Source organism: Bactrocera oleae, chromosome 5 (assembly GCF_042242935.1).
Source record: "Bactrocera oleae isolate idBacOlea1 chromosome 5, idBacOlea1, whole genome shotgun sequence".
Classification (NCBI taxonomy): Eukaryota; Metazoa; Arthropoda; class Insecta; order Diptera; family Tephritidae; genus Bactrocera; species Bactrocera oleae.
The window spans coordinates 63,553,095-63,577,735 of NC_091539.1; the positions used below are offsets into that span (position 1 = coordinate 63,553,095).

At 35.8% G+C, this 24,641-nt stretch overlaps 1 protein-coding gene across 5 annotated transcripts in view; it reads right to left on the bottom strand.

Moving 5' to 3' along the window:
* The window catches only part of X11Lbeta, a 149,574-nt gene that overhangs the window by 25,032 nt on the left and 99,901 nt on the right, over positions 1–24,641 (bottom strand). For all 5 annotated transcript variants that reach the window (XM_070109583.1, XM_036369029.2, XM_036369032.2 and 2 more), the window contains exon 2: positions 22,574–22,620. The gene's annotated coding sequence lies outside the window, so the exon portion shown is untranslated. The remainder of the gene's footprint in view (positions 1–22,573; positions 22,621–24,641) is intronic.

A 24,641-nucleotide genomic window follows, 5' to 3' on the forward strand; every position in this document is an offset into this window, starting at 1 on the left:
AAATTGAGTTTGTATGTAAGTGTGTTGGTGAGGATATATGAAGCAGTGGCAAATAAATATGTATTTCCTGCTTTTCGACATTGTTTCAACGTATTTGCTGCGATCGACAGTTAAGTTATATAAATGATATGCAATAGCGGCTTGACAGCAAGTACTTCGTTATGTAGAAAAGTAATGCATACATTTAAGACAATGTGTAAGGTGCCTAAGTTCTTATGCAGAAAACATTTTTTATAATGTATAAAAGCCAAGTACAGTATTAGCTATGTAGAGGAAAATTTTCCTTCGCTTACACTAAGTAAATATTGAATTTTGTTAATATATCGAGATAAAATTTCTTTTCGGCAAAAAGGTGCGCTATTTTTCAGTTTTATCTCAAGCGTTATATTGAGTATAATTTTTGTCCGAATTATGACAATAAGTCTAGTAAGAAAAAACATTTTTTTTGCATTAAATTGAAGGCTTTAGGTGAAATTTGCACCATTTTGTTTGATAACTTGTTGGCATTTCAAGGTAATGTCTTTGTCTTTATCCATGACAATTTTAATGCCGCTCTCATAGAAACTCTCGTCTCTATTGGCCAAAAACTGGTACAGTCGATTTTCATAAGCTTCTTTACAGTCGAATATTTCACCAGCAAAATCATTTGCTATTAACAGGAGCATATAGTAATCACTTGAGCCCAGGTTCAAAATATAAGTTGGAAGCAAAAACACAGCACAACTAAGCTCTCAGAGCATCGGGAGGAGTCACTGATGGAACACAATTGCCGAATGTCGCCGAGATCATGAGCATCAATTTCAGGCATCAAATAGTAGGTACTCATGGCGCGATATCGGTCGTCATCGACGGTTACGTTCTTACCGGCATCACTTTTTAAGAAATATGGACCGATGGTTCCAACGGTCCAGAAACCACACCAAACCGTGGTTTTTTCTGGATGAAATCGCAGCTCTTGAATCTCTTCAGATTGTTCTTCGTTCTAAATGTGGCAATTTTGCTTGTTTATATACCTATTGAGCCAGAAATGGGCCTTATCGCTGAACAAAATTTAGCTTGAAAACGTCTGATCTTTTTGGAACTCCTCAAGAGCCCATAGAGCGAAGCGATGTCGAATGGGAAGGTCGACAAGCTGTATTTGTACGCTTTCAATTTAAGACCTTGACGTAAAATGCGTCAAGTCGTTCCATACGTCAGTCCGAGTTGCTGCGAACGGCGCCTTCGTGTACACTCTCAGCTACGGCCACTAAAGAAAGGCACGTGTGGTTAGGTTACATGTAAAAGTATCACTTCAAAGAAAATACTTATTAAGCAAAGAGTAACTCTCGGCATACCCTTCAGGTGTATAACAATGGATTTTAAATTCTATTCGACAGACTACCGTTAAACGTATCCATATAAATCAATAGTTCAGTTAGCACTACTACGTCACCCTAACTGAGAGCCGTCGCAAAATGCAACATATTTAAATAATGTATTTATTTATTTATTTATATGTAGATTATCATTCATCAGATGTCAACTTATGCTCAAGTGCCACCAATATGCTTTTAAGCAGCACTTAAGTGCAAATAATCCGCCAATTGAATTTCAATTACAACTGTCGCTGCTGCTACACACACACACACACTCACATACACACACATGCATACAGACGCAAATGCATAATTTATAAAATGCATTTAAAGAGTGCTCACGGAAAATACGAGCACGTAAATGGCCCTATTGTGGGGACAAAAGCCAAATTACGTAGTGTTTTATGCTTACATACATACTTTCATAGATTTACATGTACATACATATGTATATAAACATATATATAAATTTGTAGATTGCAGCTAACACATGAGTTCGCCAGCGCACTTAGCCATTTACACGCGAAAAGTGTTTTAAAATTAAAATTTAATATAACCGTTATTTGTAGCTCGGAGCTAACGTTCAGGCCTGTTGCAGCAATGAAGCGATAAACGCTGCAACGGCGAATTTGCCTAATGAAGCCACTCTATGCATGAGTACGTATATGTATGTGCATATATACAGCACATACCTAAATCCTCCGTTTAATGGGCGTTGAGGGCGTTCGGTGTTCGTGATGAAGTGTGCTTATGCACATATTTAATAAAAGTTAACCCTGCGGGTATTTACACAGCCGCTATGCGAGACTTAAATGCTCTTTAAAATATTTAAACTTCATTTAAACAAAATAGGCAGTTCGCTGTTTGCAGGTAGCATGCTTAGTTAGCATGCAAGCTGGTACAGTAGGAGGTCATATTATTGGGAATTACATTTTTTCACAATGTTAGAAAGTGGATGGCTATATGTTTGAGGACGGTCCGATAAGTACTTAGTCGCATCGACCGAAACTGTCAAATATTACAGCCGAATTGGACATGTTTGTAACCACATGTAGAATAGGTGAATGAACCGCGAGCTAGCTGAGACGGTACGATTGGGCATGAGACAAGTATCGGAACAATGGGTGCCGCGTTTGCTCACACCGGACGCTGTTTAAGCACTGTTAAAGGAAAGAGTCTCGTGGTCGTCTATGAAATATAAATCCAGACCACCAATAGACCACGCAAATCTCCTCCTCCTCCGAAGAAGAGAAAGACTATACTATGTTTTAAGGTGATGGTCACCGTTTTCAGCGACTCACAAGGTATGACAAGAACTACCTAGAGGCAGGTAAGGGAGTCACAGGACTCTACTATGTCGAATTATTGACTCGATTTGACATCGAACTGCAAAAAATGCTCAATTTCGCGAAGAAGAAATTGCTTTCCACCATGACCGGTTCACACCTTCGCCTTTTCCAATGCCATTCACCAATTACCGTATTCACTCGATTCGGTGCCATGCGACTTATTTTTCTTTTCAAACTTGAAAAAGTTACTTGCCGTGCAGAGATTTGAGTTGTGGAGGTTACTGCCGCCACGTATGCCTGCAGACCACGAGAAAACAATATTAAAAAAAAAATCGTTTTTAGGTTTTTTTGTAGGTTAAGTATTTATCGGACTGCCCCTGTCGTTGGTTTTCCTATATATATTGCTTTTATATACATATTTATTAAATGGTTAATTATAAAGTTACATAAAGATATTATTACAAATTCGGTACTATTCCATTGCACAACACTGTAGACTTAGTGTAAACTAAAAGAAACCACATTTCATTGCTGCGAGCAACGCAAAATTCCGCACATTTTTACAGACCAAAATATTCGTAGTAAGTTGATTATAGAAACTAATAAGTTTATGCAAAGCTGTGAGGTTTTAACAAAATTTTAACAAAACCCAAAATGGTAAAAATTGAGTTAGCAAAATAAAGCCGATTTTTCATGCCATGAATACATTGAAAAAGAGCAACGCACATAGTTACACACACACACCCATATACAAGTAAATCTGACCAAATGAAGCAGCCTTACCGCCATTAACCGCAATTTCCTTTCAGAAAAGCAAAATAAGCGATGGAAAGAGAAATAAACGCTCGACTTATAAACGCTTAAGCCGGATATGTGAGAATTTGAATCAAGTGGAAGTAGCAGTTAAGTGCCAGCACGAGACAATCTCATGCATGGACGTGCTCAGGCAGATCGCCAAGAATCAGATACCACTACGTACATACAAGTATATCTACCTATACTAACACATATGTATGCGTGTGCGTACTAAAGCTGTTTGCTTATGTCAATATGTGTTTGTAAGTGGGAAAAGCAAGGAAACCCAACACTCCGCAAATGCGTGAAATTGTTGCTGTTTCTTGGGGCTTTTGCTGACCACACTACCGAAAAAAAAACGTTTTTTTCTCATTGGAAATTTTTTGCTCTCTTCAGCAGTTATCCAACAGATACGACGCTTGAGATGCGCCACATGTAGCATGCTTCCGTCTTGTGCGTATTGCAGTCCATAAGCGTTTGTGGACATATTAGAGTGGAGCTTAAATTCAAGAAGACATTGCATTTTTTAGAGCGTATCGACTAATTGAAGAGAGTAACTACTTCTCTGTAGCGACACAAAAAAATTAAAATGTTAAGAGATTGGAAACGGTTAAGTGATAAGGAAAAATATTACCCTTTGAAGACTCCTTGAAAGTCTTATTGGGCTAATTTGAACTCGCCGACACATCTTAACTGTCTTTCAAGACACGAAAAATGCTATATTTCCGAAAATCCGAAAAATCATATGTTTCTTGCAGTTTAATAAAAATATATAGTAATTGAAATTTTTTAAATTTTCTTTTAAGAACCATCCTAATATACTCTAATATACATAGTATAGGCTATATTAAGCAGTGCAAAAATAAAGAGAAGCACACAAAATGATTCCATTTGCAATTGTGTACACACACCCATTAAGGCGTAGTGTACCTAATGGATTATCACTGTACGATGAGATTTGTGGTTGCTGCCCACACACACACTAATATAAATATGCTCATATATTAGAATGAAATGAAACTTGTAAAGAGCTGAGCATTAATTTCCTACCGAAATTAGGTGTTTGCCACAAACAAGAGAAAAGTGGACTATGGGCACAATAAAATTTTTTGAAAGCGTTGAAAAAATGTTGCCTTAGATTTTGCATAAACTTGGGAAGCACATTTGGAAAATTCTTAAAATGCAGTAGAAATGAGTATTCGAATACACTCAATTCTTCAGAAATGTTAACTTAACTCTCAACCCTAACTGAACAAATTTTCTTGGATAAAATTCGAATTTCTTTTGCTTTTAGTACTAAAACAAAGCAGCTTGAGTAAATCTAACATTTTGTTTTAGAAGGTAGAATCTTCTTGAAATTAAATTCAACGATACCATATACCACGATCCTGATATTCATTGAGCAGGAGCATGGAATTGGTGAACTGAAATTCACTATTTAATGCAGTATATCACTGCACTCTTCAGGAAAGATCTCAGAAAATTCTCATCGATTGACGTTTCAAAGAAAGATATCACTGGAAGGCTCTGTATTTTTTTGAATATAACAGAAGGAATAGAGAGTCAAAGCAGGACAAGGGGAAATATAAATTAAAGGTCACATTATATATATGACACTTCATACAAAACTGTTTGTTACCACACATAGCAAGCTCATCTGCGTTGCCTTGCGAGAATAGTGCAAAAATAAAAATACACCCTTTGATCTTTGTCTAAGGGATTTGGTATTCTGCAAGCGTTCTTAAAAGTAAACTTTTCGAAAAATTGTATTTTTATAAACTTCTATAAAAACTAGATTCTATTCGATTTGTAGGTAAACAATATTACAAAAAGTCTCAGTCCGCCAATCATAAAAAATACCGATATAGTCAATTAACATTAAACCGTAGTTTGTTAAGTCAGGTTGGCTGGTGTGCTACCTAATTTCTGGCCTATTGGAAGCATGTAGAAATATTTAAGTGGCTCCACATCTGCCGAATTATTAATCATACAAGAGCCAACATAAAGCCTTTGTTTTCCAAAAGCCTTTGGGTCCTTAGATACATTTTTTCTGACCACTAAGTTCGCTTGTTTCTAGATCAAATTTTAGGGTTGTCAAATCATCTATCTTATCTCTAATGACTGGCGGTGTCTACGCTATTTAATTTGACCCGTATTTTATCCGACCAAGGGCTGATCAGCGATCTAGTAAATTTAAAGTAGTTAGTATTTTGTAAGCCGTCTGGTGGTACTGGGTAGAAATTACGTTCGACAGCTACAATACTTATTTGGCGCAAAGTTGTCGTGAGGTCATCAGAAGGTTGCCAGAACGGTTGCTTGAGAGATGGACCAAGAGCTTTCGTTACATAAATTGCAAGGATATATAATTTCAAGGGCATTATGCGAACCTCTCAGGCCTTTAATTTCGTTCTGTAGAAGTGCAATATGGCATATGGCATACACTGCCAACTACGAGACTTTTGCGTGCCACACCATAATCCGCATATCCTTTATAGCCATACGCACTTACCGGCTGAGCTTTTGTGCGCCAGCTAAATCAATTAAATTCACACAGCCAGCGAGGGAGCTATGCGAGGTGTCTTCCTTGCGAGGCTCTTCGGTGAAAATTAGGGCTACAAATTGGAAGAAGCGCCCGAACGTGATTGTGGAACGCAGATGCGTGCACTTAAAACAAACACATGCTTACTTATAGAGATATGGAGTATGTAAGTGTGAGTGTATGTGTGTGTGTGTGTGCTTGAAAAGTTCTCAAATTAATGTTATTAAAAGAGAATTACACACAACATATGGTCCAAGTGGTGGCAATTGCGCACAGGCAATACAAAAGCGCCGAGCAACAGTTGCTGAATTAAGGATATCAAGAATAAGAGCGCGCATGTGTGTGTGTGTGTGCTGGGTAAGTGGGCATATAAAATGCTACGCACAAACTTATCAAGGATGCCAGGAAGCGCTTAGCTGTTAGTTAGGAGCGTGTATGTGTGTGTGTGCGTTTGATTGCGCTTGTTGATAGCATCAATTAATTTGGCTGTGCTCTTTATCACTTTCATTGCTGTTGTTGTTGTTGTTGTTTTTCGCATCAAATTGTAATGGCAAATCTGAGTGAAGCTCAACGTGTGATTACAATCACGCAACAATTCGGAAAATTTCGCAGATTTGAAAAATGTGTGCGGACTCAATACAACTGCGTTCACACACGTACACAAACATATAAGAACAAGCAAGTTTTTGATGCGTAAGTATGGTAGTTGCCACTTGTGGTATCTGCTCGTGGCGGCACGCATTTAAACTTTATTATGCCACAACAATCGACGGAAAAGTGAGACGAAAACCAGCACACACCCACACACACAAATCAATGCACCCAAACACTTGGCAGACAGTCGGCTAACCAACCAACAAGTCGCATATACAAAACAAATCCATTAAAAACTTGGCAAGTATAAAATTTACAGCCTTCACCCACTCGCCGCGCATTACCCCCTCACCACTCTACGCTCGCCCTACCACTCAACCAGCCACCAGTAGCGGAACAATCAATGTGGTTGAAGTGAGCAAGCGGCGTGTGGTTGATTTGCTGGCAGTGCCAGGACGTTTTGTCCTGCGTTGGGTGGTGGTGAAACCCTCATTGTTGTTGTTGTTATTTTTGTTGTCTGCTGATGGACACGCAAGGCTATGTGAGTGGAGCGCGTCAAGTTCATTGAACGCTAAAGCGGAACAGCTGAAAAAGAATGCACGACACAATGTGTATTAGCAAAGTTTCTGCCAGTCTCGTGTCTTCCCTCTATTTGCCTAGGCGAGTGAGTGGCGAGTGAGTGACTAGCAGTTTAGCCATGCACAAGCCAACTGATGTCGATGTGTATGTGTGTGGGTGCGTGGCTGTGTATTTGCTTAGAAGGACGTCGAAGAAAGGCAGTTTATTGACAGCAATGTAAGGATCTACAAGCACACATACACTTATACATAGATAGATCTATTTGCTATGAGGACGCCACGTTTGTTGGCAACAACTAACGCTATTACATCACCAGCGGCGCATGTTCGGTGACTCCTTCGTGTTTACACTACGAACGTGACTATGTAGAGATAGTACTTACGTATATCTAACCCTTTTTAGAAAATCATTAAGAACCAAACAATTAAAAGCAATTAAGGTGACATAAAATTTATGAAAAATATTTATTTTTTTAAATCTTAGTAAACAAAGTTTGAGAAAACAACACACAAAAATATTTTATATATAAAACAAAATTAAAAAAAAAGCAATAATACCATTTCCGGGTCAATTTTTACAGCATGCAAGGTTATAAAAATATCTTTATCTTGATTTTGAGTGGTCAATTTGTATGGCAGCTATATGCTATAGTGGCCTGATCTAAGCAATTTCTTCGGAGATTGTAGTTCTGCGTCGGATAATAATTTATATCAAGTTTCGTGAAGATATCTTGTAAAATAAAAAAGTTTTCCATACAAGGACTCGAGTTCGATTGGTCAGTTTGTATGACAGTTATATGCTATAGTTATCCGATCTGAACAATTTATTTAAATATTATAAAATAATTATCCCTTAATATTTAAGATCTCTTACAAATTTCTATTATTTAATAATATAATAAATTGTCTATAATTAAAAACGTTGCCTACATATGGGCGCGATTCTTTAATCATAGGAGCAATTGAAAAGGTTTCGTAAATAATTTATAAACATATAAATTTACTTGTAAAAATCCTTCAAATAAACAAAAAAAAAATTGTATTGTGTGTGATGATACTACTTTTTGCCTTAGCGATCATACTCATCGAACTTGGCTCACATACGCTGTGACCTGTACCTAGGTATATATTAAAATCAAAAATGTTGCTTCTATTTCTTGAAACAATTTGCCTTAACTCCATTAACCTCCATCATATTGTCAAAAAGCAAGCCTGTGTTTGCGCTGACAAAACACGTCGAGCTGGTGAGAATGAAAATTTGCCGGCTAAATAGCGATGGATTAGTGGTTCAATTACTTGGATCAATAAATTGTCATTAGACAAGCGAGCAGAGGGCAGTGCCATTTTCTTCCCACCACTATTCCTGGACTTAATAATTTTTCTTCGAACATTTCGCTTACAAGCGACTTACTCTTTTTAACATTTTTCTTTTAAATGCCACAATTTTTTTCTTTGTCTTCTGCGACTGAGTCCATTAATGGCGGCACATCGCAAACAGACACACACACACAAATACCGTGAATTATTGAGTACGTATGTGTTTGTAGTAAAGTGGAGTAGCAGCAGGAGTTGGAAAGTAAGCTGAAGTGATAAATTTTCTATGTCGCCTAAAAGCATGCTTACTTTTCCCCTTTTTTTTCTTTCAAAGCGTGCAAATAAAGAAAAAAGGCGCAATGCTATGACAAAGAATAAGAAAAAAATAGAAAAAAATTGTACTTGTAAATCTCTGAAAGCTTCGAGCGGAGAGCAAGTGGTAGTTCAGCATTTGAGTCACAGCCATCATTGTGTTAATTTACCCTATAAATTCGCCATACTTGATTATCATGTGAGTCACGTGCGTGCCAAATTGCTAAGTCCTTGACGCCAATACGAATATACACACACACACATGAACACATACATTTACATATGTCAGCTTATGGGCGAAGGAGGTTGGTAATGCGCACACGCAGCCGCAAACATTTTAAATGCATTTCTGTGCAAATTATAGCATAATTTTTGGAATTTTCGCTTAATGCGGCCAATGCACAATGAATAAATTCATATGCACCCTTACAGTGTGCGCCATTTATATGCGTATCAAAGGCGCGCCACATCATACAGCGTTGCATTCCATGTCAAACACATGAGTGGGTTGTTGTTGCATGTAGGTGTGTTGTTGTTGGCATATTGGCATTGCTCTCAACTGTAATAAATCGCTTGCATATGCCTCTGCGCTTTTGCCGCTGCGCTTGTTTTTTCATTAGTTACTTCCCGCTCAGCCACATAAAGCTGTCATTTATGCGTTGCTGCGACCTCAAACCCTCAAACGACCCGCTCACCGCCACCCCGGCGCATATGCTTGGTGTAATTTAGTGGAAGTAATGCTATGTACTTGGCGGCAAAGCGCATGCGAGTCTGTAATTTTAATTGAAACTATCAGATTTTAAAGTTAATTTGCTGGCTGACAGGCGAAAGTGTTGAACGCTAGCGTGTAGCGTTGTTGGTGTGAGTGAATTTGTGGCTATATTTATAGTATGTGGGATGATAAATGCTACACTAATTTGTGTTGTGTTAGGTTGAAGTTAATTAATGTGAGAGCGTGTGGTTCTAGGGTTTCTCCATTACTGGTATGACGTTTTGAAGTTTTGAGTTCAGCACATAGCATTTTTCATTAAAATCTACACTCACTACAGTCTGTTTGCAATGTGAGCCCATACACATGAGTCTAGAAGACTATCATGTGTGGCCATATATTTTGATATATGACGAATTCTTATATTTAAAGTACTCTATAAAACTTTTCTAATAGTAAAACCGACTCCTATTACCTTAAACTCGAGTTTATATATATCATTTATATATTAAAAAAAAATCTTTCAAATATTTCCTATCTGTTCGACTGGACGTTAGCATCAGTTTAAGGTTTTTTATTTAACAAAAACTGTTCAGGATTATCAGTATTTGAAATCTTTGTATTATTTGATATTTTACTGCATGAATACGATGGCAAACAGTGAGACCAAATTGTTCGGCACGTATGACCAAATAAGGTAGCTAAGCGAAAACACTAAAAAAGTGGTGATCAAGCGAGTTAAAAGAATTTGGTATGTGGTAAGCCCCGGGCTTAACATAAAACTCGAGTTTAAGCTATATAAAGAAATTATATTATATATTATTGTTGTAAATACCAAATAACATCTGTCTAAAATATGGCAGTTAACTCAGGAAGTTTAGTTGGTACCAAACAGATCAGTGAGTTTAGATAATCTACATATTTGGATAAAAAGAGCAATTGATAGAGGAAATAATATTATTGACAGCACTCTGTTCGAACAGGCTCATAGCATTTCGAGAGAAAGTAGAGTCACATGTGGCACGTAATACGAAGAAAAAGAAAGCAACAAAATACAATTAAACCTTAAGGGTTTAAAATCACTTGTGAATTAAAAAATTAAAAAATCGATTTCTTTTTTGGAAATATGTCGAATGTACATACATTTAAGAATATTCTTCCAAAATTTTAAGTTGATTCCTCAAATAGTTTCGGAGATAAGAGTGCATTTGTAAGAATTTTCAAAAAATAATGTTCGGTTTTCAAAACTTTTTTCGAAAGGCTGTTTTCAGAGTGGGTGAGCAAAATTTCACCGAAACAGCTGGCTTGTAATTTTCACACGAAATTTTTATAGACAAATTTTTCAAGTAAAGATCAAAGGACTACGACTTTGACAATAATATTTATTTTTTAGCCATTCTGAAGTGTAAATTTTTTTTACCAAAAATGACTTTTATTTGGGAAGCTGTTTTTTGTCAAAAATCTAAATTTTGACTAGTCTTTCTAATATAATATTAATAGTATTTATCAATAATAATAATATATATATTTTTTTGTGGTTTTTGAATTAATGATTATTTTAAGCAGAAAATTTTTGCTTAGCGCCAAACACCTCAATTCAGAGGTCCTCCTAAAGATCAGCTACAGAGTCAAAATTTTTCAAAATGAATAACTGAATGAATAAAGTTCATGAAATTCTGTAAATACACATCTTTTATAACCTGAACAGGATATATTAAGTAAGCCAAGAAGTTTGTAGTACCCAGAAGGAATTGTTAGAGACCCTATAAAATGAATATATTAATATGATTAGCGTGCCGAGCTGAGCCGACTTAGCTATGTCCGTCTGCCTGTATATACGTGAACTAGTCTCTCAGTTTTTCAGATATCGCTCTGAAATTTTGCACACATCCTTTTCTACACAAGGAGTTGCTCATTTGTCGGAACCGCCGATATCAAACCACTATAGCGTATAGCTGCCATACGAACTGAGCGATCGGAATCAAGTTCTTATGAGGAATCTTTCGTATTTGTGATGCGTATTATAGCTTCGGTGCAACCGAAGTTACATTTTTTTTTGTTTTACTTATTTATGAACTTGATTATTAAATACAATTTCTTAAAAAAAAAATTACAAAGAAATGTATTTATTTTGACTTGCAAGTGTATACAACTTCTTAAGGCCTAAAGAGCTTGTAAGCCATAAAACAAAAACTCATCCCACTTTTTCCTCTCAACCCTTCTCAGATAAAAGCAAATATTTTTCGGCTACAAAGCACTTTTGGCAAATTAAAATAATTCTTTTCATCTCTATTTAGTGAAAGCGAGCATATGCCGTAAACTTCTCAAAGCATCCTCAATCGATTTTCGCCATTTCGGTGCTTAATCCTTTAATTTCATAATTTACTTAAGCCACAAAGGTTTATAACGGCAAATATATGCACAAGCATATATGTGTACATATGAGTTTATTGTTGTGTGCACCAGGGGAGCCCTTTTTCAGCAAGCTTTGAAATCCTACGCAGAAACTCACACACACACACATGTAGATATGATATGTCTTGTAATTCCTTATGCTTTACGATTTGTTAATAGCAAGAAAAGTGAAAAACTTTTTACTTTTGCGCTTAATAAAGAAAGTTGTATATATGTATGTATTAACGTGAGCCATGGGTATACCGCTACAGCAGTGTGGTGTCTTCTATGAATAATTGTGCATATATACTCTCACATATACATATTATATGCATACAAATTCTATTTAAAAATAAAGTATTTTTTTCAAGGTAAGAAACGGCCTGCCTGGCTCTATCGCTTCTGATCTCATTTCTTTAATTTCTCTGTCTGTCTGTGTGTGTGTGTGAATTTTCTCAACATTTTTTTACTTCCTTTTTGTGGACTTTGTTTAATGAGGACTTTTATCTTCTGCTGTTGCCACCTCAACTTGTCAACGCCGTCAACGCAATTCTTCGCTCATTGGCATCCAAAGGCAAAAGACACGCGCTCGCCTGTGAATTAGGCAAATAAATACGCGATGCTTTCAACATGCTGCTCGCTTCTTGGCTGCCTATGGTTAATGCTTTTAATTAATTAAAATGTTGTAATCTGCTGGAATTATGCTTCAGATTAAGGTGCACACACACAGAGGCACATACCCAGAGACATTTACTTACACACCCGTGTATGAAAATGCTTCATCACAATATGAGCACAACGCCACCAAGTTGGCAACATGTCTCGGCACAGGTTGTTGCAGCTGAAGTGATTAAGTTGTTTTTGCTTTTTACCAACTTTATAATGGGTGCTTTGTTAAGACTTTTGGGTAGTGAGTAAAAATTTATTCGTGTTTTCTTTTCTTGTAAGAATTTTTTTTAGTGTTGGTTTCCTAAGGGTTGGATCAGCTAACCTTAAATTTTCAGTTGACAGCAGTTCGAGCTTGTTGAGCAACTTCAGATAATTCGAACAAGAAAAACCTATAACTTCGGCTGCACCGAAACTATTATACCCTTCACAGACAAAAATATCTTTATTACGATTTATATAAGCTAGAGTGGTCCGATCAGTTCGATACTCAGAAATTGTAGCAACGATACCTTGACAAATAAAAGAAATAAAGTTTCCGTACAAGCACTTGATTCCGATTGTTCTGTTTGTATGGCAGCTATATGCTATAGTGGTCCGAGATCGATGGTTCCGACAAATGAGCAGCTTCTTGGGGAGAAAAATAGATGTGCAACATTTCAGACTGAGATCTCAAAAACTGTGGAATTAGTTTGCTTATATGCCAACAGATGGACATGACACATCGGCTCAGCTCGTCACGCTGATCATCCTGGCAAACTTAATATACCCTGTTTGGGTATTAAAAGTGCAATATCCAGGAGAAAATATATGGAGGGCTAATGAGACACAAGATTGTTTGATTTATAGTGGGAGAGATGGTTTCAAAAATGTATTTGCCTGCAGTGTCTTCAGTAGTTAAAACTGAAACGGATCAATTAGGTTACGGTCGAGTCAATCAGAAGACACTGCAAATCGATTCAGCCTACGAAAAACAATATCCGAGTTAAATCTCTATCAAAAACTAAATTCTCTATCAAAACTTCAGTTATAAGGTTCCAAAATTAGTATTCACTTATGAAGAGAATGTTCTATAATAATATAATATTGTAATACGTTTTTGAGGAATAGTCAATGTAATAGCCTGGCGGCACGTCGAAAAAGAGAGACATCGTCGAATAAAGTGGGTATACATTATGGTTTCGATGCTTATCATATGGACGGTTAGACCCTCGGTAGTAATAATAGCCTAACAGAGGGCAGTTAATCGCAAGTATATACATCTATCTTATTGGGAGTAGCAGGTATCATCTCTACATACTCAGAAGGTCGAAGTATGCGATAACACTTCAAAGCAAGTCCAATTTTTCAAAATTTTAGAATCAGCTTAGACAAGAGATGGTTTATGCTTTCCGATTTAATACCTATTTATTGGGAGAGGTAAGACTACAAAGACTTATATTGAAAGAGATCAATTCTTTCTGGAAGCACCCACATATACGAAATTTTAGTATAGGCTCATATATCACAAAATATCACCCTTTCAAACCCACAATTAGAGCGAGCACACTGAAATATAACGCAAATGAATAAATACTCTTCGTCGCGTTTTATCTTCACGAAAAGAGTCGTTAAACTTTCGCCAACACTCGCGGCCGTAATGAGGTACAACAAACGTTTTCGCCCGCGCGCTTCTTCTTCCTCCATTTACGATGACACTTCCTCTCCACTACCAAGCCATCTCTTGCAACTTTGCCAAATAATCTGTTGCCAAATTAATAGTGAATCATCATAGTCGGAATTTTTGCAAACGTTGGCCAAATTTGGCAAATGGGCCGCTTGTCGACTGTTGGCTGCCGCCGGTCGTCTACGTATCTCGTCTGGCGATGATTCATTGGTGACAAATTGGCTGTCGATGAGTCATAAAGGACAGAAGAAACATTGTTTGACTCTCATTTCTTGTTTTTTGTAGTAGAACAACGAATTGAAGCGTCAAGATTTATGAGACTGATAGTTGAGGGCTGATGGACGCTTGAATGCGCGAAGTTGCAGTGAGTTGTCGCTAAACTTTCGAGTTTTAATGCAGCGTATTGAAAGTTTTAATTTCTTTGAAGGGTTAATTGCAGTGCAGTTGTGAAACTCTCTGCGCAACAACAACACCAAATATGATATTTCATAATTTTACATTTCTAGTCGAGGCTTGAAAGGAGTTCTAGAGTTGCGCGACCTGATTTCTGCACTTAATTACTACTATTTGTCGAAGAGCATTTGAATGAAAAGAAAACAAGGAAAATTTGGAGACTTTTTGATGAAGCTGATCCGGTAGACACTCAATCAAGCCGCCCATGCTTCAAGTGGATGCCGGAAGCTCTCTACACAAACGATTTGAATGGTATCACTCTTGGTAAGCTGGGACTTTCAATCGTAAACAGGGTGTAGGATGTGAAAAAAAAAATTTCTGAGGGATATAACTGAAGAGACTGAGACAACAATTAACTTAGTACCGCTATATAAACTATTAAAATTTATTCAGAATATGAGAACTCAGGGCCAGAATAGATGAAGTAACTGGATTTTGGACCGAAACTTTGAATAGAAGTGTTATCGAGGGTCCGCGAAACTGTAGTTGAACAATTTTTGTAGAGAACTTTTATCAGTAAAATTTACTAGCAAATGAGACGCTGTTATACTGAAATAACTACAACTCGAGTTTATTGACGATTTCGGTGTTAAGCATTTAACTCTACTTATAAACACTGTGTTTACCATGCTTCAATTTATTTTCGACTGTATAAGGTTTATAAACACCAAGGACCGTTTTCTCAATATCTGTTTAGCAACCATCTGACCAAAGACATTGAGAGAAACGATCTTAAAGACCTACTGAACCAATATTTAACTCGAGTTTATAGAGTAAAGTTAACGTACCATAATAAGTGGAACGAGATTGCTGCCATTTGATTAGGGAACAAATGTGCCTTTTAGTCCGATGAATTTCCAACTTTGGGGTGGTACTGATGTCTTCTAGGTTGATATAGTGATGCGGATATGTTATATATTGAAGAAAAAACCAAATTTCAAAGCACTAAAGAAGAAACACCTTGTAGTCCGTAATTATAAGATTACCAATGGTTCTAAAGTTTAGATGGTGACAGCGTCCATGAAGCTGGCTTTGAGGGAGTTCAAGAAAACGGTTTCGCGAAATTAGCATTCGCTTGAGGTGATACTAGACTAGAAGCTTGTGTCAGTTTTTGTAAAGATCTAGTGGTGCTTAAGGAAAATCTTGAGTCGAATATAAATCCGTTGCTCTTGCACTTGACTCTACTGTCTAATTGAAACTTGCTGGCATTGGTACTTAGAAAATGGATCTTGTGCAGTAGAAAAGCGTTAAGAGGCTTTTGTAATTGGGCACACTACTTTAAGCAGATAAAGCTACAAGCACAAAGTACGGCAATCTATTGTAGTTACAACAGCTGTGTACCGGAAGAACTCATGTGAACTTTAAAGAAAATCATATATATTTTGCAAATTTTCTTCTATAAAATTGTAGCGCAAAACACAAGCTCGCATGTCGCGCTTTCTTCATACCTACTTCATAGTTTCCCACACGCTCACACACATATGTATACAGATATGCACGACAAATTTATACCTTCAGGCTGCATAATAAACACAACACCGCAGAGCAGTAAATTTTCACCTCGCCTGGCAACTTGTCAGCAACATACAAGCCGGCTAACTTTTTCACAGCAACAAAAACAAATGCACACACACACACTCGATTACAATCAAGTCACTGCTTACAGCTTCATCCACAAAACACACACGTCCTTCAAGCAGCGCCAAAGCCACTGTAATACTTCAAACATTTTCCGAAAAGTCTTCATGCAATTTTTTCGCCTTACCAACTCATATTCTTAGCTAGTGACTAACACATGCACATACCTACATACATGTATTGTCGTGTTTGAAAATTTGCAGGCGAAAAAAGCTTTGGGGCAAACAAAAGTTGTAAAGAACAGTTTTGAAGGTGCTCGTTTATAACTGACTTGGTGGCCTGACCTCGTCGACCAAAAAACAACAAAACTAACAGCGGCGCATGATGTGTGTGTGTGTGTATTTTCGAGTGAAATATGCATTTGAGTGAAGCAGTTTGCTGTTTACAGTGGATTGTAGAGCCGAATTGTAATATCTTACGAATCCACAATGACGCATACATTTGCAGACATACACACAATACGCACAAGTATTACCCATACATACATGCATAAGTAAATTTCTTTAATGTGAAATTTATTTTTGAATTTTGCTTTAGGCGATGCCACCTTCGAGCTTTAGAAACTTTAGCAACTTTTCATAGCTTTTGAATATCTGTCAGAATGCCGTTATATGTTTTTGTATTAAAACTTTAAAGTAGTAGCTGAATTCAAAGTAGGTGTTTTTCAGTTCAAAAATTAAATATTTATTCGTACGAATATTTGAGTTATGTGAGATTTGCTTGTGAGCTTTCGAGCTTTAATAGATGGCTGGAGAACTAAAGCTATTCAAAAAAATTACAAGATGAAATTTTTACTAAGCTATCGACTAAGTTGAAAAAATTACTCGTAAATATGTATGTGACTAATATTTTAAAGCTACGAGCATTGCCAACAAGAAAAGCTTTCAAGTATTATGAACATCGTCAGACTTTGTTTGAGGACTCGGTTTGAACAAACCGAGGTCAAGAGTTATCGTGGGTCTGACGAAATTAAAACAAATACGATAAGCTTAAGGTCAGGGTCTCTCAATACGAAGGCAAGTACGATAAGCTCAGGGTGTGGTTCCCTCAATATGAACACAAATACGATAAAGTCGATGATCAAAAACTGGGTCTCTCGTTCTGAAAAGAAATACGGTAGGTTTCGGTTTTAAGTCCAGATCTGGGTCTTTCGTGCTGAAGACAAATACGGTAGATCCCTAGTTTGAGTCCAGATCTCTGTCTCTCGTGCTGGAAACAAATAGAAAAGGACCAGCGTTCTGGTTATGCGTCCAGGCCTCGGTCTCTCGATCTAAAAAAAATACGTAACTTCATATATATTATTATGTTTAAGCCTAATGCTTACAAATCATATTTTTCGCCACAGTGTAGTCGATCGGAATTTATCCGTTTCAGAAAACTATTTATAAAACATCGGCAGGCCCTAAGCCAGACGGACAGACCTTTGGAGTCGTGATGATTGGAGTTATCCTTTTAGGGAACGGATTATTAGTGCCTATCTCACTAAGCTTTTAAAGCTTTATGGGTAAATTTTAAGTTGGTGCAACGTCTGCGTGCAATTCTTAGCTGGACCGGTCCGATACTGTATCCGAAATAGATAGAGAGGAAAATGGCAAGAAAAGCAAATATATATCCACTTGGTAGAAAACATCTCCCCGTTTTCTTTGGTATCTATCTCGAGTCGTCCAAACATGGCCACCTTTAAATATAATTTCTTTGACAGAGCTTGAATATAATATAAGCGAGCAGAGCAATGGCAAATCGAAGACGACGAGTTCGTACAATATTTGGTAACGAATTAGAAAAACATCGAAATGCAATAGGAATAAAATTTCTTTTGCTGTAAATTCTTTTATCGCATTACAGGTAATACATCCATACATATATACCAACACACATACATATTTCTCAAATGTCTTATGTGGTATTTCAGGCGCACTCTCGCTCGTTAGACGGGCACAGAAAAGCACAACTGTAGCATAACGGTAAAAAGGTCAGCAGCGTCACTGGTGAAGTTTATATTTCTTAAATAGATTCAATTCGCAAAGCAAAATTGGCAATTTCGATTTCATTTGGCAGCAGGTCAGACGAAATCGTATTTCCTGCATTGCCGTTGCCTGACATCCGCTGTGATCGAAGGTGTGACGACTCGGATAAGGCATGGAGACCAACAAATGAATGTATGTGTATTTTTCTGTATGTATGTATGTATGTTTGTATGCGTGTAATGTATTGTAATGCAATGTAGGTAAGTGGGTATGACGTGACGTTTGAATAAAATTACCAAGGAGCGGCAGTTGTAAGTGACAAGGAAAGTGTCAAACACACACAATTCCTGTTGCCGGGAAGTTGTAGTGAAAATGTCAGGGAAATGTTCGAAGAAAATGTGAAAATGTGTCACAAGGACACATGTCGCGGTGCAATGCGAGTGCTTGTAAAATGTAAAAGCAATATAATAAAATAATATATACATTTTATTGGTTCATAAGTAACTACGAGCACTATTATGTGTATATAATTGCAATAGTGAAGTTGAGAACTTTGTAGATATCAGAAATTTTGAAGTAGAGGGCAAGGAATTACTTGATCGATTTTAACTAAAAAATAATTACAACAATTTCTTTGACGACATATTTATATTTCTTTATGTTTCATATAAAAATAGTTAAATCGTTGGAAAATTTGTGAATACCTTAGTAGTGCTAAATAAAATTCTGTGCTTGTGGTGAAGATAAACTTGATACTTGTGTTTAAAATATTATATGTAAAAGTCGAATACCAGAATGTTATAAAGACATATATAATAATATTATTTTTAATCATAAAATACAACGCTGATTTTAAATATAAGGACAACTTTTCCTAAGAAATATATAAAAACCTACAATGAAAAAGTTGTACTATAAACCACCCTAACATATTCTGGAGGATTTTTGACAAACATTTGATCAAGTGTGATGCTTCTCCTGGAAATTTTAGTGTCAAATAAAGGGGTTGAAGAAGTCACCGATTTCTCGAACTCGATACCTGTACTGACAAAACATCCAGGACTGAGTAAAAGTCAATATTGAATTGAATTCGCAACTTTCTTAGCCAAGCGGTACTTCCTTTTTCGAATCTCGATCCGTACGAATAAAAAATCAATATTATCTTCGATCTTAGATTTTTTTACGATATAATTTTATGCTTTGGGGTTCTGTAAATATATTTTTTACTGTAAGGAGGGATTGTAATAAATGTAAAATTTTAACGAACACGCTAGAATAAATTATCTTGGTGAGATAAATATTGGAGAAAAGCAGAAGATAAGAGATGTAAAAAGATATGATAGTTAAACAATTTAGGAACAAAATATTTAGCATATGTGTATATATATTTTGATTTTATTAAAAGAATCCGAATGTAAATAAAATTAGTAAAATAATTTTCGAAAAAAAATATTCTGTACACAATTTTTATAAACTCTTTTTGTTTGTAAAAAGCTTTTCTTAGGATTGATAAAGTTAAAACATTAAAAAAAAATGTATAAAAAATATTTCGTCAAAAAATTAAAAAAAAAAATTAATAAGAAAAAATTTTTTGTAAACCAAAAATTTATGAAAAAACAATGTTTTTTTGAATAATAAAATTTAAAAATAGACAGAGAATTTCCACACACTAGTTTTATAAACCTAATGTACAAAAAAATTACTTAAATGATTTTCGAAAAAATATATTGTATAAATTCTTAAGTTAAAAAAAAAACTCTGATAAAAAATAGACATTGAAAAGAGCGTTTCAGCGGAGGATTAAAGTTGAAAAATTAAAAAAAATATTTATAAAAATTATTTCGCCAAAAAATTAAAAAAAAAAAAATTTTGTAAACGAAAAGTTTTGAAAAAAAAATATACACAAAATTCCCAATTAAGACACTTGAACCGATAAAAAAAAACCAAAATCTTGGACAACCCTAATATAAAGATATATGTTTCTTCGTGCAATTTTCTCATGCGCCTGCTGAAGCCGTTGTAGTTTCACACGCTCGAACCGTTGAAGCGGCAATTCGATCGCTTCGACAGTTTTTCAGGCAACTCAAGCAACTATTTTGCAGCGCAACCAATGGAATTACATGCGCACAAATACACGCACTTACAAGCACAATCGCATACACATAGGCACAAGTTTGGCTACGCAGACACTGTTGCCAATGATTCGCAAAAATTCGCCAAAAATTCACTGTTCACCAGCATGCGGGCAATATTTGATAGACAATGTGCTTGCTGCTGGTTGTTGTTATTATTATTGTTGTTGTTAACAATATTTAAACAGCGCTGTTTATGTGCGGCGGTGGGCGACTATGGAATGCCAGCAAGCAGCGTAGTCATTCAAATAAATGAAATAGAGTAAAGCGCGATAATAAAGAAGACCAATAATAGTAAAAAAGGAACAAAGCTAGGAAGCAAAAGAAGGCAAACAGGCAAAAGCGCAAAGGCGATGAAGGCAACCAGATAAGAAACAAGCTGTGAAATATTGTCGAGTTCAAGGCGCATAAGCGGCGTAAAGCGTTATAAGCAGCATGTATGGGAGTGAACGCATGTGTGTTTGTATATATATTACATATATATATATGTGTGTGTGTGTAGACAACACATATAAGCAAACACTTTCAAATATGTATATGAATGTATGCTTGGCCGCCGTTTGCTTTTGGCATTTGTTGGCGTATATTTGCTTCCGTTGTTGTTGTTGCTGCTTTTGTTATTGTTGCTGCTGTTATTGTAGTGCTCCTGCCGGTCCAAAGCCATACAAATTGTATACAATTGCAGTTTGCATTCCAGAGAGTTCCACATTTTGTGCACGACTCAGCTGCTTTACGAAAAATGGCACACGCACACACACACACACACGTACAGCCACAAATAATCGTAAATACTTGTGTGCTGGTGTGTGCGGACGTTTCGTTGTGGCATAGAAAGGAGAACGCCTGCTGACATAGTAGAATGTTACGAATTCCGTTAACCGAAATTCCGTTAGGACTTTAGCTAACTTGCACATACACACATAAATGTATATTTATTTTAATACATGTGTGTATGTGCTTACATAAATATATGCCAACAATTCGTGCAATGCATTTGTGGCAGGAGAAGTTTCGTGAAATGCAACACACAAATATTTATGGATCACACACATACATATATAATATATACATTCACACATACATGCACACATACATATATTGACGCAAGCTTGCATATGTGTTTCTAATGGCAACAAATGTGGCCTTGTCTTTATACAGCGTATGATCAGCTGTTTGTTTGTGGTCAGACGTACTCGGCATAGCTTTCGATAAGTTTAATTTCGTGCCTTCGCCTTTTCGGAATGTTATACACACATACATACATACATATGAAAACAAATATATAGAGTAAATTCTACTTCTTTAGTTTGTTGCTTTAATTTCATGAGTAAAAATGCATGTACATACAGGTGGCAAACATCTGCCAAACATTTTTCAACTGACTTCATAAATCTCATTTGAAATTATTGTTTAGCTTTTTATTACTGTTTTGAATATTGAATTAAGTGGCAACCCTTAGAAAAAATACCTCGACTCGAATTCTCTTCTGAGTTAGTTTGATGCACACAAATAAGTTTTTTTTTGTTTCAATTAAAATACGTAAAAAAATTTAAACAGGTGGCAACCTCTACAAAATTTTTTTCAACCGCCTTCATAAATCGCTTTAAGTCCTTCGTATATTTTTTTATTTTGTAATGTTGTTACACTTAAAAATTTCGAAATGGTGGCAACCTTGTTACTTTTTTTTTATAAAGCTTGCGAATTTGAACAAATGCATAGTAATTACATTTTTTCTTTATTTTTCGAAGTTTACGTCCATTTTCCTGAATAATAAAATGTTGGAAAACCAATAAATAATTCCGAGTCTACATCCTTTAAAATATATAAACAGCTCAACAGCTCACCGTGTTATTATGATTATAACGCTATTGACCACATCTGACTGAGTTATTACTGTAGGCTAGGCTAAGAGGCTATGATGGAAACACAGTTTTTGATAAATATTCTTAAGAATCCATTACTAGTTCGAATACGAGTTTCGAGAAAAGCTCATTCAAAGACCTAACTATGATGTTCATATAGTTCATGCAGGCTCTTTAACTTTTTCAACCTTCCTTTTGTAGAATAAAAATAAGATGCACGACACAAATGGAACAAGAAACTTCGATAAACACCCAAAAAAAATTCAGTATTGTCTTTTATGTTACAGCAAAAAATATTATACACACTTACCATAAAAATTAATGGTTTCACATATATGACATTGGATGGCTTTACACCTGGAATTATACAAAGAGAAGAAATATGAAAATTTATTGTTTAACACTTAATTAAAATTCAAAGATTTCAGATGCAAAAATCAAAATCAAAATATATCTATATATATTCGCACATTGAATTGTCATTTTAGTTAAGCGTGTTTAAAATAAAGACTTCTCATGCCGAATACAGATTTTATCAGCTATCGGCCGTGGCGTATACGTAATATTAGATAATATTGATTTGAGGAGGGAAACTTTGTTGGGATTGCAACTTGGCTAAAGGAACTCTATTTGCTTTTCGTAAAAACCGTAAATACAAATTTGTATTTTATAATTTATTCCCTGATATAATATCTTCACTGAACTGACTTATATTTAATAATAACTAACTTATTTAGTATATACATATATTGTGGTGGGATTATCTATTATAAAATCTTGTGTGTGTTTGGCGTCATAGGTTGTACAGAAAAAACGCGTTTAGTGAAAATTTTGATTTTTAACAAAATAACGGTTTTCCAAACAAAGTGGGATTTTGGGAAAAAAATTACAAAGTAGCTATAAACCCATAAATCGACCAACCTCTAGCAAATCCTTTGTACTACTCGTTATAAAAACACCTTATGAGCAGTTTCAAAGTATAACTTTGAAATTTTCATATCAGAAAGGGCTGTTTGCAGTTAAAGAAGCTATGAATCAAGCTTAAGCTTTCACTGACTTCTAGAGAGCTTTTGAAGCAACCTGTTCATTTTCACAAAGCTTTCACAAGAAATTATATAAAAATCACGCTTAGACTGATAATCGGGCTCCATCCCAACTACGAGTATCAAGTTGACATTATATTCTATAGAAAAATATCACCAAAGACACTATGCTACAATTATTCAATTTTAAATTTAAAAATATTAAAAGACTCATATCCATAAATAACTCGCAAATACGCTCAATGCAAATAAATTTTAATTTTGAAGAAATGTAAATTTATTGTGCTAAAATTGGATTGAAATTCAAATCAAACATTGCCAAGTCGTTAACTGATTGCTTACATAAGCGTATATATAGTAAAATTTGAAATACACATACAAACATATGTATGGACATGTGTCTGTATACAAAAACCAAGCACTTGCACACAATTGCAAGAGTAGCACTTACAAGCCAGGTAGCAAGCACAATAATTCCTGAAATAAAAGCTATAAATATTGAATGGCCATTCATCAATAAACCACCAATATTTCAGCACACCAATACAAACACACACACATATATACATATACAATGCACGAAGTCGGCAAACAAAGCACAAACACACACACACATTTAGAGAATTGTAAACCGAACAAAAAGTGTGTTAAGTAGAAACATGAAAAAACACTTTCGCCTCCGCTTTGCGCTCGTTCTTCTTTTTGCCCTCTGTTTACACATCTCAAAGTGTACTTGTGCAACTAAAACAACTGGCATTAAATTCATTGCCATTCGCCATCGATGCGAATTCAATAGCAACTGTTCGCACTGGTGAAATTGGTGAAAATTCAACGGCAACAGCTATCGACATTACTGCCACAATTGTTGCCAAACAACAACAAAAACAAACAAAACCCGGGAAAAAATCTAAAAAAAACTCAGAAAAAAAATTAAAAGAGCTCAGAAAAAAATTAAAAAAAGCAAAAACAAAGCGGAAAAAAAAACAAAAAGCAGTGAAACAAGAAAAGAAGAAAGAACACGATAAAAAAAAACGGTAAATGGGAAAAATGAAATGTGTGCGAGTTCTTCACCTGAAATGCGGAATTATTAAGTGCCGCTTGCAATTTCAAGCGCGACCGAGAGTGCAGTGCTCCCATTTCCAAGCGAACATTGAAAACGATACTATGCGCCGCTTGTCATATTTGCTGTGTGTAGTAGTATTGTGCGGAGGGGGCAGCGTGAATTTACGATGCTAAAGGTAATGAATTTCCAGCACCACGTGAAATGCGTGAGCGTACAGTAAATCGTAAAAACCGTTACAAAGGTTTAAGCGTAAACGGTGGTAAGGTTGGTGA